At 44.3% G+C, this 17,528-nt stretch overlaps 1 protein-coding gene across 3 annotated transcripts in view; it reads left to right on the plus strand.

Moving 5' to 3' along the window:
- Positions 1–17,528, plus strand: part of LOC143377407 (uncharacterized) — a 433,212-nt gene that overhangs the window by 169,876 nt on the left and 245,808 nt on the right. For all 3 annotated transcript variants that reach the window (XM_076828629.1, XM_076828628.1, XM_076828631.1), the window contains one exon: positions 11,426–11,508. The gene's annotated coding sequence lies outside the window, so the exon portion shown is untranslated. The remainder of the gene's footprint in view (positions 1–11,425; positions 11,509–17,528) is intronic.

Raw genomic sequence — 17,528 nt, forward strand, 5'->3', positions numbered from 1 at the left:
AGCGTCGCCCTGCGCCCTGTTATTGTTGCCTGATTGTCGTTCCTCCGTGCTCGCGGGGTGCCTTTTAATGTAATAAACCTAGTAATGACTGGCAAGGTGGTTATAACTTAAATTATTCTGATTTTTGTTATGTCTTTTTAGGGGGTGATGATGATGAATATGAGATGTGTTCCATCATCTTCACTTTATTCTCCCTTTAATGTTAATCCACGCATATTGGATACAGGGTCTAGTTAGACCCATTTCAAAAATCAAATACACGTTACTTTTTGAAGAAAATAAGAATTTTGGATCATGGTTAGATTGTAATATAAAAGCTTGTTCTCTGTCAACATGGACTCTGCATCCGTCGCGCAATCATCGCCCAAGGATCGACTACCCTTGGATAATTACATGAATGGTTAAAGAAAGGACAGGATGCTAGAGAAAAATATCCCACATCGTCATGGCAAGACGAATGGCCCTGTTTCGACACTGGAAACGATTTGTTATTACCCCGTCCAGGCACCATTATTCGCGTTACACTGAATCGGACTCGAACTCTCTCGACAACAATGCGTCTTTCGTGATGTGGAAATTCGAAATTATGAAGCCAGCCAGCGCCGGGGCCGCGTGTTTCGGTCAATAATGCTAATCTTGTGTCCAATACCCCTTTGGCCACTACGCAGACACGAAAATCCTTTAAAATCGCTCTCGCCGTGCCACAGGGCGATGCAGAAATCGATAATGATCGCAAATGCGGCCGCGTCGGTGAGTGAAACATCAGCGTCGCGATTAATACACATTTCGACAGCCGCAAATGCGTCTGGCGGAGCATTAATTAATGCACGCACGGGCTTAGGGCAATTTTTCGGGACGCAAGCCGCTTAAAAACGATAAACGACGAACTTTGGCCCAGAATACATTACCTCGATTCGAAAAGCTGGCTTTTGGAAGAGGATGAAACGTGGGCAAGGGGAGCAGCCCCTCCAGCCTTTTGGCTCCATCTGTTTGGGTTCCAATTGAGGGGTGTCAGTCTAAGTTTAGAATGAAGGCAAAAAAGTCTAGGTGAAATTAATGAAAGAAATGAGTTACCTGTTAAGTATCTAACAGGTGGGTCCAAGATGAGTCCCCTCTGTGATGGATTTCATTCATAATCAAGTGCTAAATTTACTGAAGTCGATGAAAAATTCAGAACTCAATAGGTGTTTTAAATCATCAGCATCCAGCAAAACACAGAAAGGATCTCATGCCATTAGGAAGCTAAGACTATTTGTATGTAAGCACATTAGCAATTATTAACTAAATTGCTTTGTATATTCCCGCTATAGCTATATTAACAGATGAGTACAAAAGTTGTTAATAGTAGCTTGAGATGATATCTTAAGATTTCATAGAAACAGCTATCCCCAAAAGAACGCGAACATTTGAGGTTAGGAAACCTAACCTATATCCGAGCTCAGAGCATTTTATAAGCAAAAATTCAGTTCTCTATGAAATGTTCACACACATGCGCGCTTAAAGCGTCCATAGAAGCTACCATTTGGCCCCGAGGTCGGGGTGCAAATAAATATCGTCATGAAAATTCACAGTCACCCCGCGTGACGGCGACGAGTGCTAACGTCGTTCGTGCATCAATTAAGTTATCGTTCTCTCGGGGTGGTAAGTAATATTGGCGTGACCGGGGCTGGCTGGATTCTACCTCAACCCCCCGAACGTCATCCCCCTTTTCTATGCCAGGACGCCACTACCGCTATTAAGACGCGGTACTCTGCCACCTCTAACATCCTCCAGCTCCCGCCTCCCCGCGCCCCGTCACCCCCTTTCTGCTTCTTCCCGAGGCATCCAAACCAAACCGGTCCTCCACCCGTCTTCCCTTCCGTCTCACGATCGATCTTCATCCACCGCCCGCTCTACAAGTCGACAAGCTGCCGGTGCTCACGCTTCGACACCTCTCCAGCCAACTTTCCCTGGCTCGAGCAGGGTGTCTCCACTCGAATCGACGCTATTGAATTTTCATACGACGGCTTCCCGACGGTTTTTTCGCCGAGTTAACCGACGACGTTGCACCGTGACCTGCTCCGCGAGGGATGGGGCCCCGCGTAGTCGCGGATTGGAGAGGCAGCGGCTGGTGAACTGGGTGAATCGGTGATTAAGGAGGCTGGCTGGCGCGCTTTACTTTTCGAATATTCCTTTTCGACAGCTGGTACGTTTGGTTCGTTAACTGGCGGTGTCGTCAAGAGCAAGTCTCTTGGGTTCATTTAACCTCTGTTACCGGGATTTGCTGATGCATTTGGGAGGGATCTTTGGTGTCGGAGGTGCGGGTATACAGTATTCATTCGCTGAGAGCTCGGCTTGGCCTACAGCTAATAGCTTGGCGATGTCCCCATCACTTCTGGCTCACTCCTGTCCCGTAGAGGTGAGAGGGAGGTGGAATGGCAGCCTGTCAGAGTACTCGGATGATCCGTGAGTAGTGGGGCTGACTCTTGGGCATTGGGATAATTCCTGACCATCGGCATTACGAAAATTCTTGAGCACTAGAATAACTCCTCGCGCTTAAAGTGGCCTCTACTAGACTGATAGTTGAGTGCTAGCTTTATGGCTTTCTACTCTGAAGGTAGCTGAGTAGTGATACGATCACTGAGGACTGGGATGATTTCTGACTACTAGGTAATTGATACAAAACTAGAAGCGACTTGCAGCAACCCATCCCCAAACGTACACCCTCATTTCAACGCTATCCACCACCAAGCATTCTCTTAATTTCCACTGCACCCGCCCGACTAATTCCCTAAGAAACGCCTAGCACACGATAATCCTGAATCGTGCACGTCATATAACACTCTCCGCCGACACGAACGCAATCGAGACGGCTGACTACTTTAAAACCGCCAGGCCTAGTGGTACCATAGAGACAGCCCTGGCCGATGCATTAGGTGTGTCTGTCCCCTGCACACAGGGGCGCGGCGTGTAGCAGATATTCCTCGCTGCGGTTCGTTCCGGGATCTCCTTGGGTGCCGTGTGCTCGTAAATCCTTCTTCCTCTCCTTCCGTGGCCGTTGCGGTAGACGCTCACCGAAGACGCCATGTACGTCGACACGTAGCCGTCGGGGAGGAGGTACGACCCACCACCCCGACGGTCTCCAGCGTCTGGTTTATCTTGGGAATGTCCGCGAAAGAGGCCGACACGGGAGCAGTCGTAATGTCCGCGTTACGTTATGTCGAAGAAGATAAAAGGTTCTTGACGGTAAGTCGCCAGCGAGTGCGGAACGTGCAGTTGTAAAGGGAAACGGTTTTACGGGCATCAGAAGGCTGCCCTTTAATTCCTTCGGTAGCTGCTCCAGGCCGGGCGAGGAATGGATGTTGGGGTGCTTCAGTCGTGCACGGGCGGACGTGTTGCGTGTCGTTAGGGGGATCCATGGATCAGTCCACTTGCTATAACTTTCGCCCCGTTCGCTGGTTCCTGGGGTTTCATGTCTTGTAGATATTTAATTGTTGAAGTTTCTTCTCGGAAGTTTTGGGATTTATCTCGGCCTAGGTTAGGTACTTTCCTGGATATTGGGGTCGTTGAGTTTCTAGATTTCAAGCTTCTGCGTTCCTGGGTACTTGGGTCCTTGGATTTGTAAATAGGTCTGGGTTAGGTTCCCGGATTCCTATATGTTGAGTTCTTTTGGGGTCCTTCGACTCCTCACTATTGGGGTCCTTGGATTCCTAAATATTGGGATCCTCAAGTTACTGACTACTTGGGTCCTCAGCTTCCTGATTAACTGAGCCCTTAAGTACTTAAGTCCTAGATACTTATAGTCTTCAGTACTCCAATTTATGGCTGCTTGAAATCCTTGCTTCGTTCCTATTTTATCGGATATTGCGTTGTATCCTCTTGAATATTGATATTTATCGGGATAGATAGGTTTTAATATAACACAGCTGGATATACACCCAAATTCATGTGACATACTTCTGCCGGCGAACTCAGGACAATTGAAAGAATGTTATATCTGTTATTCGGAAATACGATAGAAATAAATTTACAGGTCACTAGAGCAATTGTCCTCGTTTTTGAATCGGAAATAGAACAGAAGGTCGATGCAAACGAGAAATACGATATTCTCTCGTTATATTGTGAGGACTGCCATGTTATCTGCTCTATAAAGTCTGACTTAAGACAAATATAATATTTGAAATATAGAGTCAACATATAATAGAAAGTGGTTTGCTATTTGGTAAAAGGACTAAAAGGACTGAGGACGATTAATTTTCCTTAAATAGAGATATCCTAGAACACCCTTGTTATATTCGACCATAATATATTTCCAAGATTAATAAATTTCTAATTCATAACCCTATAAACGAGCAATTGTATTGTAAAGCAACCATTTAAATGCAAATTTAGTATTCGAATAATTTCCAATCGGTTGTATCGCGCCAGATGTATTGTACTGCTATGTAAAATTTCGCCAAACCTCGTAATTAGCAAGAAACGAGAGTTACAATTTAAAATCTGTGCTTCTTGAATATTCCGCGCGATTATCAAACTGCAGCCAGTACAAAATAAACTCGCACGGTGTAAAAAGAGCGCGATCAAATAACTCCCAGCTCAGTTGGCGCTATTCAAACGAATGGAATTTGATTACATTCAAAATAGCGCGCCGATACCATCTTCAATACCGCATTTTCATATTTTCTTTAATTGAAATCCGTATCAGTGGACTGTTTGAAATTCATATCAACCGCTTCGAAACAGGATATTGTACGATCCCTCCTGTGTCCATTTTATTTATTACACACAGGCATTGAAAAATGTAAAAGTGTACAGAAATTTTTTCGAAACAGTTTTACAATTTCCTTCATGCGATCACATATGAAACAATAATAGGATTTCTCTAAAAAAAAATAACACCCCTAAAATAATATATATTGTTCGACAAATATATTATATTATAAAATTTTGTAGCATCACAAAAATTAGAAAATTTTGTAATATTTTATTATCGAATATTTTATACCAAATATTTTAATCAGTTTATTTCATTTTATATTACTTCACTTCTTCCTTTATTTGATATTATTTTAATATGGAACAGCGAAATACAATCATGTTTAAAGAAGAATCGTTACTCAGTGATAAATTTTTCGAAAATGCGGAATCGCAAGCAGCATGGCAGCCAACGTATCAAATGGACCGGAGTTATTTTATTTTGAACAAATATTTCGGCTCATTAAGCGCCACGATATATTTTGCACGTTGTCATTATGTGTCAACACCGTCCTGAAACATCCTCTCGTCCGTTGCATGGGTTTATTCTCGTGCAAACAAGTCATCGCTAATTTTCCTGCTGACCATACAGCCCGATTTCCCATAAGAATTACACGTAAAATATATTAATGCGCGCCGTACGGGTGGGAATGGTAATGAATACGCATCGTCTGTGCTTTGTAAATACAGCAAATCTGCTGAATACGCGAGGAACAGATTATCGAATATTTGTTTATTCGTATTTTTTTTCCATTTTTATAATACGCGGTACGAGGAAATCTGTAGTGTGGCGTTGAAGACGAATGCCAGCGTGAATATTATGCACATTTATTATTTGATAAGCAGACTGTGCGTTACGGATGTGTATTAAAATTTTATTGAAAACTTTATTAATAGACAAAATAATTTAGGGCATGAGGGTTGTTACGTTGTATTATATTTGTATTGTTAACTAAAACCACCTATTATTTTATTCTAAGGTGATCTGTTACTATATAGTATTAATCTATACACCGCAAGAGTAGATGATAGTATAGTAATAATAAAGTCAATTGGCTATTCAAGGCGGTCGAGAGGCTTCCCCCACCACACTACTTGATTGTCCCCCACTACTAACCCCTGCCTCTTGATTCTTCGAGCGAAACAGGAGGTGAAATAATATACATCTATAGGGATCATGTCTAGTATCATTGACAGTCATATAAGTGGTCCTGCTAGTTATCATAACAGACATAAAACAAGGTAGCTTCGACAGAGGCGTTGTGTGACGTTCGTTGAGCACCCCGCGCTTTAAAAGGCCCCGCTGTCCACAGAAAGCTCGTCGTAAATGTTGCGGGGCCCTGTACTATTGCGAGATGAGAAGAAGCAAGACTACCCACAAGCTGAAATGTCACAGGGGCAAGGGGAATCGCCCGCTCGCTCCACCTTGTCCCCTCCAAGAAGTCCTACTTTTCGGTTCTTAGCGGCTGTCCATATCCGCGGATTGTTGCGATTGGTTTCGTTTGCGTTCTTCGTCACGGGACGAACTGTGTTGGAGGGGATATGTTGACGCGAGCGGGCGATTCCCCTTGCCCCTGTGACATTTCTGCTTGGTTATAGTCTTGCTTCTTCTCATCTCGCAATAGTACATAAATTTGTATTATTATAAAATTTAGAAGCATTTTTTGGGCCCCGCAAAATTTTGGAACCCGGCCCCGCAAAAGTTCAAGCCGACCCTGACATACTAGTCTTCAGAACACTGACTAGGGTAACACCTTCGCGTTCAACTTTTATCATTATTTTAACCTCAAAATCCTCATATCCTCCTAGGAGGTCAGCATGCAGAATCGACAGACAGCAATGGCGCCACCTTGCCTCTAAAACCATTTGTCGCAGACGTCTGAAAAGCTGAGGTCGTATAGACGAATGCAGCCCCATAATACTATATTAATACATGTAACATCAAACAGACTGAGCGTATTGAATAACATCTCAGCCCAACTGGAGCTTCCACGGAGAATAACCGATGTATATTCGCCGGCTGGCTTGATCCCCGTGTACGTCTGTCCACATTGGGGATCGGTTCTCGAGATGGCGAGTGCTTTCAAGGGCGATTTCATGCGACGGCGATTTAAGATCTCCACGGGCCCTTCCACGAGTGGCCGATCTCGCGATCCTCTTTTTGCACACGGACGCGAACACCCATAGACAGTCCGGATTACCGCGAACAGAGGCTCGAGTGAAATAGCAGATAGAGGGGGGCCAGGAGTTTTTCTCGATGACCGAGCATCGACCACGACTTTCCTCCCCATTTTCACCTCCCTCCGCTGCCTCTCTCTGCCACTCTCCTCCTCCCGCCGTCCCGGCAAGCCGTCGGCTCGGTTACCAACGTTACAAACCTCGAGACTTGAGGGAGAGCGACCTCTTCTGCCTGCTGGTATTCCCCTATTTCCACCCTTTTTCCTGCCGCGGCTCCTTTGCGAGATATATAGGCGGCCACTAAACTTCTGTCCTTGCCATCAATTTCGCCGTCGGTGGATCGCGCTACCAGCCACGATTCCTGGCGCGCTCGAGCCTCGTTTGCTAGACGCCTGCAGGCCTGACCTTTTTGTCGCCGACCGTGGCGCCATCTCTCTCGCTTAAAGGATCGTCCCCTGCGACGGTCATCCGTCAGCCGCGGCTCCTGGGGACCTTTGCTGCGTATCGACGGCCAGCTCTGTTACGTTTATGTCACCTCGGTTGGGCGATAAAATTGAATCCAACCTGGTCCGGGTGGCCAGTGGTAGATAATTGAAGGCGCGGAGCGTTTGCGAATGAGGAGGACGGGTTTGTTGGTACACTGGTGGCTCGGTTTGCAGGGGTTTCTGCTGCCAAAGGTTTGTTGTCAACCTTTGGATGTACGATATTGCGTTATTTGTGGTGCTATTAGGATTGGTACTTAGAGCACTGCTCGAGGTAGCTCCTCTGTGGTCAGGTTTCGTTACTATTGTGATGTTAGAAGTTGAAGTGTTTCTGCTGGCCTGGTACCAATGGCTACTCTCGGAATACTGATAGCTCTAGACTGAAGCCTGCTACTTGTAAATTAGGGATGGTAGCTGTATACTAGGGGCTAGTAGCTCTGAGGTAAAGTTAGTAGCGCCAAGTTCGTATAAGCAGGACTAGATTGGGGATAAGAGAACTAATGGGGCTAGAATTAGGATAAAGGTAAATCTCTGCTTCGTAGGAAATTGTTATCAGAAATTACCGTGTACTTATTATGGCATTTTCCTGAAACACAATTCGGTATCCGAGGAATTCCATTTACGATTCATGCGGATTCCCCAAATATTCGCTCTTATCTGTTCTCAGCAATATCTCCAAGTGCACGTTTCACGGGACGGCTTGTTTTACACTCGTTCCACTGCATTCTGCGTTTAAAAGATCGCCTCCTATGAGGGCGGTTTTTCTGCCTCTACGGGTTCCTGGGGACCGATCGTTCGCTCCGTGAATCTTTTACGAACGGACATTACCCGTAGTTTTATCTACAGCTCTTTGCAAACGATAGGCAAACAATAACTTCCCTGTATGAGACACTCGTGTAAAGTGTGCGTGGGAATAGCAGCGCTAAATTTACATTACCATGAGCATTCAAAGAACGAATTCATTAATTTTGTTCGTTACCTTGTTATAAGATAGTAATTTACTTCATGGAAGGTATCTGTTTATTCATAATGTGCTACAGAGTATGTGTAACTTTTTCAATACATTGATACCAATACTAATGCTTAATGAATAGTGATGTGCAATAAGTGTATACATCTGTATAGGAGCAAATTATTGCCTGCACTTAATAGTCGTAGGAGCTAACCAATCTCAGAAGTAATTTAAACTTAAAGACAGACTTAGAATAGTACACCTAAAATGGCTACACAGAGCTATAGCCTAGCACCACTGGAGAGTGGTTATAAAAGATTTGAATCTTTTGAACCTAACCTACATTTTCATCTCGATCCAACTCATACTTAACTTATGCCTAATACAGATTATTTTATACCTAATAGGTACTTAATATAAATTCTAAATAATTCTAGATTTAAACTTAATGCAGAGCAGACATAGACCTAACCTAAAATTGATCTTGAACTACTAATGACTCAAAGTGAATCTAAATGAGACTCAGTTTAGGTTAAGTCAGGGACAATTTGAATAAACAGCAAATAACCCAAAAACCACATAATACTTAATATAATATTGGGTCAAAATGTATCTAAGTGCATCTTTGAAACTTAATTGCCTGATGTATAGTTATCACAATTTTACTTTAACCACCATTGCCAAGTCTCATTCATACAAATCTCATCAATCCTTATCGAGTCGCAGAGAAACAACTTCTAACTACTCGTTTCAACGCCCAAGCGATCAGAAATTTTATATACAAGGAAACGTAGGTTCAAGAAAAATTCTGAAAACAGTTTCACGATCTGGCAAGAAGAACCATAGACAAGTTTGTTTACGACCGAAGCTGCAGATATTACATCCAAGAATCAACTTCGAAGCTCCGTGCATGTTTCCTCTCCTTCGATGCACAGTTTCTCGCCGACACGTGTCGATTCCGAGGGTTTGTGTACGGATGTCCACGAAATCTTTCCGTCTCCTCGAGAATATCGTGTCCTCGAGCCAGGATTTGTCGCGGGAGTGTGCATGTACCCCGAATCCGATGTTTCCTCCAACATGTAGTCGATTCAGACAGCTGTATGCAGTCCCTGATATACGCCATGCATCTCCCTCAAAGGATATACACAGAGCGTTCAGTAAATCGTGTTGCAATCGACATGGTGGTAGTTTTTGATAAAACAACAAGGGAGGCTCCTCTGAAGCGAGGTATGACTCAAAGATGGCACTAGTACCTACCTAGGTCCAGAAACTACTATGTTTATACATCTACGAATATAGATTTTATCAGATATCACAGGACCTCGATGTCTGTTTTTTGCTACAATTTGGTAGTACAAGGTTTGACATGCAGTAGTCAAGAATGTAGAAAGATCGTAGTAGTACTGATAGGTTATTGTAGTACTGATAGTTGTCTGATCAGAATTGGATATCCCTGGTACACAGTTGGCCTATTATCAACGTGGCACATTTTAAGAGCAGTACTGGTAACTTGGAACAAGTCATTTACACTCATGTCTGATCTGCTTGTTCAATCATCTTCATATAATTCTATAAATGTTATGCGAGTGTCAGGAACGACTGGTTCAGTTAAGTGGACATAAGTCTTTGGACCTCGGCTGGGTCTGCCACGTCTCGTATCGTGTCTACGTATAAACACTTAGCTGTCTGTCAGAGTGATGTGGATACAGTTACCCCCGGTAACAAACAGTCGCAAACTCCTGGCGCTAGCGTGTATCAGCGTATTCACGATCCCGTATCTTGGCGTTCCGCGAAATGCTGTCAGGCATATTTATTCCCAGAGTCCCCTAACGGAAATTGAAAGTGCTTAAACGTGGATACGCATCTCTCCAGTGGCCGAGTACGCCGAAACGTGCGAGCCCGGTGTCGAGGCTACTTCCGGATCGAAGTACGTGAAATACATGTCCCGTTTCGATTTTCGCTTACCAGCCAAATTATTTTCCAGCGCAGGGAAACCCTTTGCAGACATAGCTGTTTGTGCACTTGCCCTTTTGCAGGGCGGTGATAAGGATGGGGATGCTGTTCCTGCAGAAGTGGACTGAGATACACCACTGTTCATGAATTGTATCGTTATCTTCTGCAGTAAAATATGATGCAGGAAGATGAGTAAAAAATTTGTTGGGGAAGATAGTGAATGGATTTATGGGTAGTCTTATAGGGGGAACAATTTTTGTAGAATTTATCTCAGACTTAATTTGAGTGTTATTATAGATAACTAGACCTGATTTAGGTAGAAGCTTGTGCTGGACGTAGTGAAATGTACCTAAGCGCAACCTAAAACCAATCAGAACGAGTCAGATTTATTGGAAACCTAATTAAAGATAAATATGCTTAACTTAGACCGAGTTGGACCTAACGAAATTTATCTCAAACCTGACTGAGGTTAACAAAGCTAAATATATACATAAACAGAGTTAATAAGGCTTAACTCAGACTTAGTTCGGCTGAATTGGGCTTAACTCACACCTAATTAGACTGATCTAGGCTTAACTCACATCTGATTGAAGGGTTCTAGGTTCAACTCACAGCTAATCACAGTGATCTAGGCTCAAGTCATCCTAATTAGAGTAAATTACGCTTAACTCACAACTAATTAGAGTGAACTCGGTTGAACTCACATCTAATTAGAGCAAACTATGCCCAACTTACACATAATTAGGATGATCTCGGTCTAATTTACACCTAATTACAGCTTATTAGGTCCATGATATACCTAAAGTACTCAGAGCTAATTGGATATATTCTACGACGAATCAGAGTTAACTAGACTCAATCAAGACCTAACAAGAGTCAATCAAGACCTAACTAGAGTTAACCCTGTTTATGCTAGACCTCATAAGAATTATCTGGACTCAACGTATGCCTAATTAGATCTACCTATACTAGGTCTACTCAGAGCTAGTCTAGCTTAACCTAAATTTAATCAGAACTACATTACTGATGATTAGGCAAAGTTAGATATCTAGTGCGACACTTACTGTTCAGCCATTACTGTGCACTAAACGACTTAATAACGTTGCATCACATATTTTTGTTACAGACTTTGCCGTTCAACATATACAATGCGGTGATTCCAAGGCGGAGAAGGCACCTCGAGACAATTGCAGTGCAGTGATACAAGTGGTGAGTCAGAATCCTATACCTACAAATAAGCGCCTTCGTCTTACAAAATCCTACAACCCATTAAAAACAAAGTACCTCGCCTAACACAAGCTCTAAATCATCCCAAAGCGAACAATATCATCTACAAACTCAGTCCAACCCCTCCCAATACGCCAATTCGCTATTAAATCCAACAGATCTCAAATTAGATCCCCTCATCCTCAAGACCACACGACAATTACTGCATCGCTAAACGAAGCCAACACCTCCGGTCCCGGCACACATTTCATTAAAAAAAAAAGTGATCCTTACAACTACGTCCCGTTATCCCGTCCCCCTAAATTGTTCCCTTCAGGAGGAGATTAATTCAGCGTGACACGTGTGACAACAGCTCGCCAACTCGTAACAAGGATGCCCTGTTCATTCTCGGCCGCTCTTGGCTCGACAAAAAGGAGAGGACATCCGGGGTGGGAGGCAGCAACAATTAATAGTTCGCCACGCGATCAGCGAAACGTGTTCCGTGTGCAGCAGCACGCCCGTCCCCAGGCATTTATTTTTCCGGGCAATTTTCGCCCGTTTTTCGCGGTTTTATCTGGCCGCAGCGCGGAATTGTTTCAACTTTTCCGGTGTGGCAGTCCAGCCGTGCGGGTTGGGTGGCGCTGGGTCGGACTTCGTGGGAGCAACTGCTGAAACCTCGTAACGAGCGAAACAATGGTTAAAACTTGGCCACGGCGGGCGGAGGGGAGCACCGAGAGGGGGGAGCGTGTTTCCGAGCTTATAAAATAGCTTTCAAACTCATATCTGTCGAGATATCGTGTTAATAAAACAGCACCCGGCCGTCGACTTTTGTTGCGAGTTTTCGGCCGCGCTATTTAATCGCGGCTCCCCTCCCCACGTAAATCAATTTCGCCCCGAAGGACTGCGCGCCTGGCGCTCGAGTCCGCGGCGGCCGTGCGAAGCAGCCGCGCGCGGAAACGTTCCCAGGCTGTGCGAGGTTTTACAGGAACGCGGTTCCGCGATCATTTCCGGCACCCATTCACGTTTATGCGGCTGCCTTCTCTCCCGGCCATGCGAGAATCGTGTTTAAAATTCATTTCCCTCTGAACGGCCGTTTAATCAGGCCCCTCTTGCCCGCTGGCTCTCGGAACGCGTTCTTGCCAGCACGCGCAAATAGGGAATGCGTCGGGTGGGTTGGTTCCCTCTGGCTTCGTGTGCTTGGGGGTCTTCGAGCTTTTTATTGGAGGAAAATGATAGCAGTGAATTTACGGCTCTGTGCGTTTCCGTAGGTAAAGTGTGCGTGGTGGTGGAGGATAAGGATTGAGTTAATTATTGAATTGGGTACTGAGTCAGGGGCACCGCGTCAACAGTCACGGGATTAATTTGTTGGCAACGCGACGACTTGAGGGCTTGGAGTCTAGGTGTTGGAATCCTGACAACTGAGTTTCTAGGTATCTAGGCATGAGGGGGTCTTGATATCTAGGTTTCTGAGCATGAGGAGATCTGGATATCTAGGTACCCAGTCATAATAGTATCTGGCTGGCCTAATATCAAGGTTAGTGGGAACTTGGTGTCTAGGTCTCTGAGCATTATGTGATCTTAGTGACTTGAAACTGGGCTTCTTGGCAACCTGGTCTTTTGGTATCTTGCCATTTTGTTGTAGAAGAGTATCGACATCTTGGTATGTTGGTCTCTTGGTCTGTTAAGATCTTGGTATCTAGGTGTTTAAATATGTATTGGTGATTAAATATCTTGATGCCTAAATACCTGAGCATCTTGTCTTCTTCATGAACTAGTAGAATATCTTTACATTGTGCTACCTATGCATCTTGGCACCTTCCCACCTCGTTCTCTTTGTACCTTGCTTACTTGGTACCATGGCTGTGTGGTATCTTACTACCCCGATATCTTGTTTGCTGAGGGAGACAGGAGACTGAATTAACACATACATGCACTTACGCAGGTCCAAAGGATATTTCAAACGTTCTGTGCAAATAATTTCTGCACGGCAAAATCTGCCATTTAAAATAATTCTACGTACGTTATCCTTCACATATGAAAATCGTGTTTAAAATTCATTTCCCCTTAACAGCCGTTCAAGCAGCCGCCTTTCTTTACCAGCTTTGAAATTATGCTCCTTCTCATCCGCACGCGCGGGGAGCCTGGAAGATAGCTCCGGCTTTGAGGGTTAGGGGTTGGGGTCAAAGTGTTTCTTTGGAAGAAGTAAATAAAGCCGCTGCGGATCCAGAGAGGTTTCCATTCCACGGGCCGCGGACAATTAACCCTTCCTTTCTAAATCACTTTTATCTCTAATTTCGAAATAATTCCGCCGCGCAGCCGTTGTGTGCGCGGCCGTGTTTGAGATCCCGCGTAATAAAGATTTTCATTTAGGGAATTACTTTAATTCGCAAGCTTGGTTTACCATGGTAACTGCCGTTTGCATGCCTTTTCCAAATCGACCTTGCGTTTTCCACTTCCCTCTGTTTTCACAAATTCTTTCAGATATAATCACAATTCACAATTGAATTTCATCGTCGCATTCCTCGCGAGTAAAAATTAATTTTAATGCCCGCAATCATAACCTCTTCTCCAAAGACGAGTGAGGTTATGGTAACCATTCGTATCACGTATTTGCGCGGCAAATTTGAAATCGATGCCGGGGTTGACTAGACAAAGATATTCCCAGTTGTGAGGAAGTAATTTCGAGGAAAGCGGCTTTAAGGCTTCAGAACGGGATTGTCTATCTGTAAGACAGCTACTAGACTTCATCAGCTATCCCTTGTCCATAAATTGCAGCCTACTCTAGTTCCCGCTGCTTCCACAAGGGGACGTGACTCTACTGCCGATGCCGGGTAATTAACACTTGCGGGAGCCGTGATTATTCAGAAAAATTGGGTCGTTCAAGTCCGATAAACCTGAGTAATACAATCTATACGTGGAAATGTATCAAGTGACACTGATTAATGCCGCCCAGTCCTTGCGACTGCGTCTTTCAGGGGTCATTAAAAATCTAGGGAGCTCTTTGTGGATGCGCGCGGAGGCGAACGTCGCTCCCTTTTCCACGATCAAAAGTGAGACGTGCCAGGGAGGGAGGGTTGTTGTAAAAAAGTAACATAATTAGAGTCGATGTTTTTTGAAAGCGTCTTCAAAGTACACTAAAGGGATACTGGGTAACGCGAGCACGTAGCCGGCCGCTTTTCCACGCGGCACAAAGGATATCCCAGAGTTACGGTCACGGATTAATGGGGAATCCTGGGAAATGGAGAGCAAGGCACGCCTACGCGCATCACGCTGCGTATAATACAGCGTGTATCGTGCTTTCATGCCTGGACCTTGGGAATCATAATCATTGGAACGCCAAATTAAAATACTTTCTAACCTTAAAACTGTTTGAGGTCTCCTTCACATAAATCCTTCGGGATATCCTGAAAGTAACATCTTGTATTCATCCCTTAATTTTTTACACTTGCTAGAAGTTTTTCTAACGTCATGGGAAATATTTTTCAAATTAAAAGCTTAAATTTCTAGATTTCATTTACTCTGTCTGGTTGTGGACATTTTTTTATGTGGCAGTGGTGTTTCATTTGAATGATTTGAGAAGTTGCGGACTGAATTTATTTGGCAGATGCAAAATGTAGTGGAAAATTTGACTAAAGTGTCTGTGAGCGCTCGTCGAATTCCTGGATATCGTATACATCAGGGTGTAATGTAAAGCCGATCTATATTTATGCAGGTTCGCGTGACGACATTATCGAGTGATCTATTTATTGAAATGGTGTCGTATATTTTGATTTTACATCGAATTCCTGTCGGCTTATGACAAATTCCCCGTGAACGTACCAAGGGCTTAGGCGAAGTAATTTAAATTGGCCCTTCATATTGCCGCTGATCGTTTCCAATATGGAAATCGAACTCTGCTTTGCGATACACTGTCGAGCTTCCAATTAGAAACCCTCTTCCTTTCATTCGAGCAGGATTATTTCAGTTACGAGGCTTGAATTCCCGAGCCATCAATTGCGAGGATTTGCAGTGGGATCTTTTAAACATGCTGCGAACGATTTTTCTAATATATTTTATTTTATTCATTTTCTGTCCGTGACATTTAGTTGGTTCTCTTGGATCTGAAAATCAGCGAATATTCCAGGTGCACCTAATTGTTTTGAGCAGTACACGACACAATATGTCGTACAACATCGCAAATCAACATCACCGCTAAGAACTGCTCGTCCCATTTCAGAGTCTTTTCGGCCACCCCCAGTCCATTTCAATATTCGTCACGTATCCTCGTGGAACGATCAATTTCCTCTCGGAAGTTCCCTTCCGCGATCAAATTCCAGAGCGTCGAGCTGCCAGCGCGAAGATAAACGCGGCTGGATCGAATCCCAGCTCGATTCGAAGTCGAGGCGGTTCAAGTTCTTCGTCCGGCTAGGCCGATTAATCGATAAGCCCCATCGTCTTCGGCGAAAGCGAGAGTGCCCCTTCCAGGCGAAGCAATAGCTAAAAGGGAATAGAGAGGCGTACCGACGTTCCTTCTTCCGGTTGCTTGCTCCTGCCTCCTCGATGCCTCTGCATTCCTGTATTGCGTTTTCCTGGCTCCTCTGCGCCCGTGACATCGTGTTGCTCCATTCGTAGCTGGCTCGTGCTGATCGATAGCGCGTGGCCACGATTCGAGAATAATGGGAAATCTGTAGAAAATTGGTTGCTCCCTTTCGTTGTTCTTGATGACATATAATTCCTGTGCTTCTTTTGGTGCAAGCCAGTAGACACTTTGCTAACTGTGGGGCCACTGAGTGCAAGTTTGAGTTGCGGATCACTATCACCGGGATGTCGTACCGCAATTACTCGCATAATTCTGTGTATTTCTTTTGGCGAAAGCTATTAACTGCTTTGCCAGTTTCCAGACAGTTCGCTGTAAGTTCGGCTTTCGGACCAATGTGACTGGACCATTTTTTGATTCTATTTTCATAGTAAGTGACACCTAGTATGTTTGTAGAACTATTTTTCAAGCATTTGTATAGAGGAATATTAAGTAGTGCAGTAAGAAATCCCTTAGTCTAACAAGGAGACCGCACAGGTTATGCAATCGGTTCTGGAATGAGACTGGGTGGACATTGTAGTGCACACCTAGTGTTACAAAACCGTAAAGGGTTTTTGTACAGTGGGCCTTCGTTTTCGAGAAATTTGAGTTCAAAGTTTTGCGCGACAGTAGTATTTCAGTTGTGCAAACATTCTTAGGAAGCAACGGTCGTAGCTGCGATATTAAGATGTTTGGCTACAGTGCTGGAGGTCTTCGGTTCGATTCCTGGTGCGCGCTTGTTTTTTTTTCTTTTTCTTTTTCTTACCGTAGTAATGTAATGGCTGCACCTAAAATTATTTTGCGCTGTAACGATGTTAATAATATATATTATTACAATGAGGGGTGAATGGAATAATGACGACTACAATCTCTTACACCACACTCCTTTTAATACGCGAGAAAAGGTGATGCACTGCGAATCAGTGTAGTAACAATTTATTCTAAACGGCGCGAGTCGATGCCACTAAAGACAGTTCCACAGAGTGAGTGAGGGCGCGCGTCACCTCTGGAGGCTATTTATACAGCCCTCTCAGAGGGACGCGTCCCTCAAGCGACGCCGAAAACGCGCGGCAAATTTTGGCGCGAAAAGCGCGTCCCCGCGCTGGAAAAACCCAGACCTGGGCGAGCCTGGCTGCCAGATGCCTACGTGGCCATAGCCTGACTCACCCAGGCCCACGGGGGAAAACCCAAGCGTGCACAAAGGTACAGAAAAGTCGCGTCTCCAATATGGAGGCGAAGTAACAAACAACCGCTACAACAATAATACTGCACACAAAGTGCAAACATAATACAAGTGCAGATATAATATAAATATAATAAAACCGCAAATTACAAATAATATCAGTTGCAACAATATTACTGTATACGACTATCCCTACGGTCAGATATGACCGGAGCTCTAACTGCCGTTAAAGTCTATTCGATAGTCTGCAGCCCGCGACGTCTTCGGCATATTTTTTAAATATAT

Source organism: Andrena cerasifolii, chromosome 15 (genome assembly GCF_050908995.1).
Source record: "Andrena cerasifolii isolate SP2316 chromosome 15, iyAndCera1_principal, whole genome shotgun sequence".
Taxonomy (NCBI): Eukaryota; Metazoa; Arthropoda; class Insecta; order Hymenoptera; family Andrenidae; genus Andrena; species Andrena cerasifolii.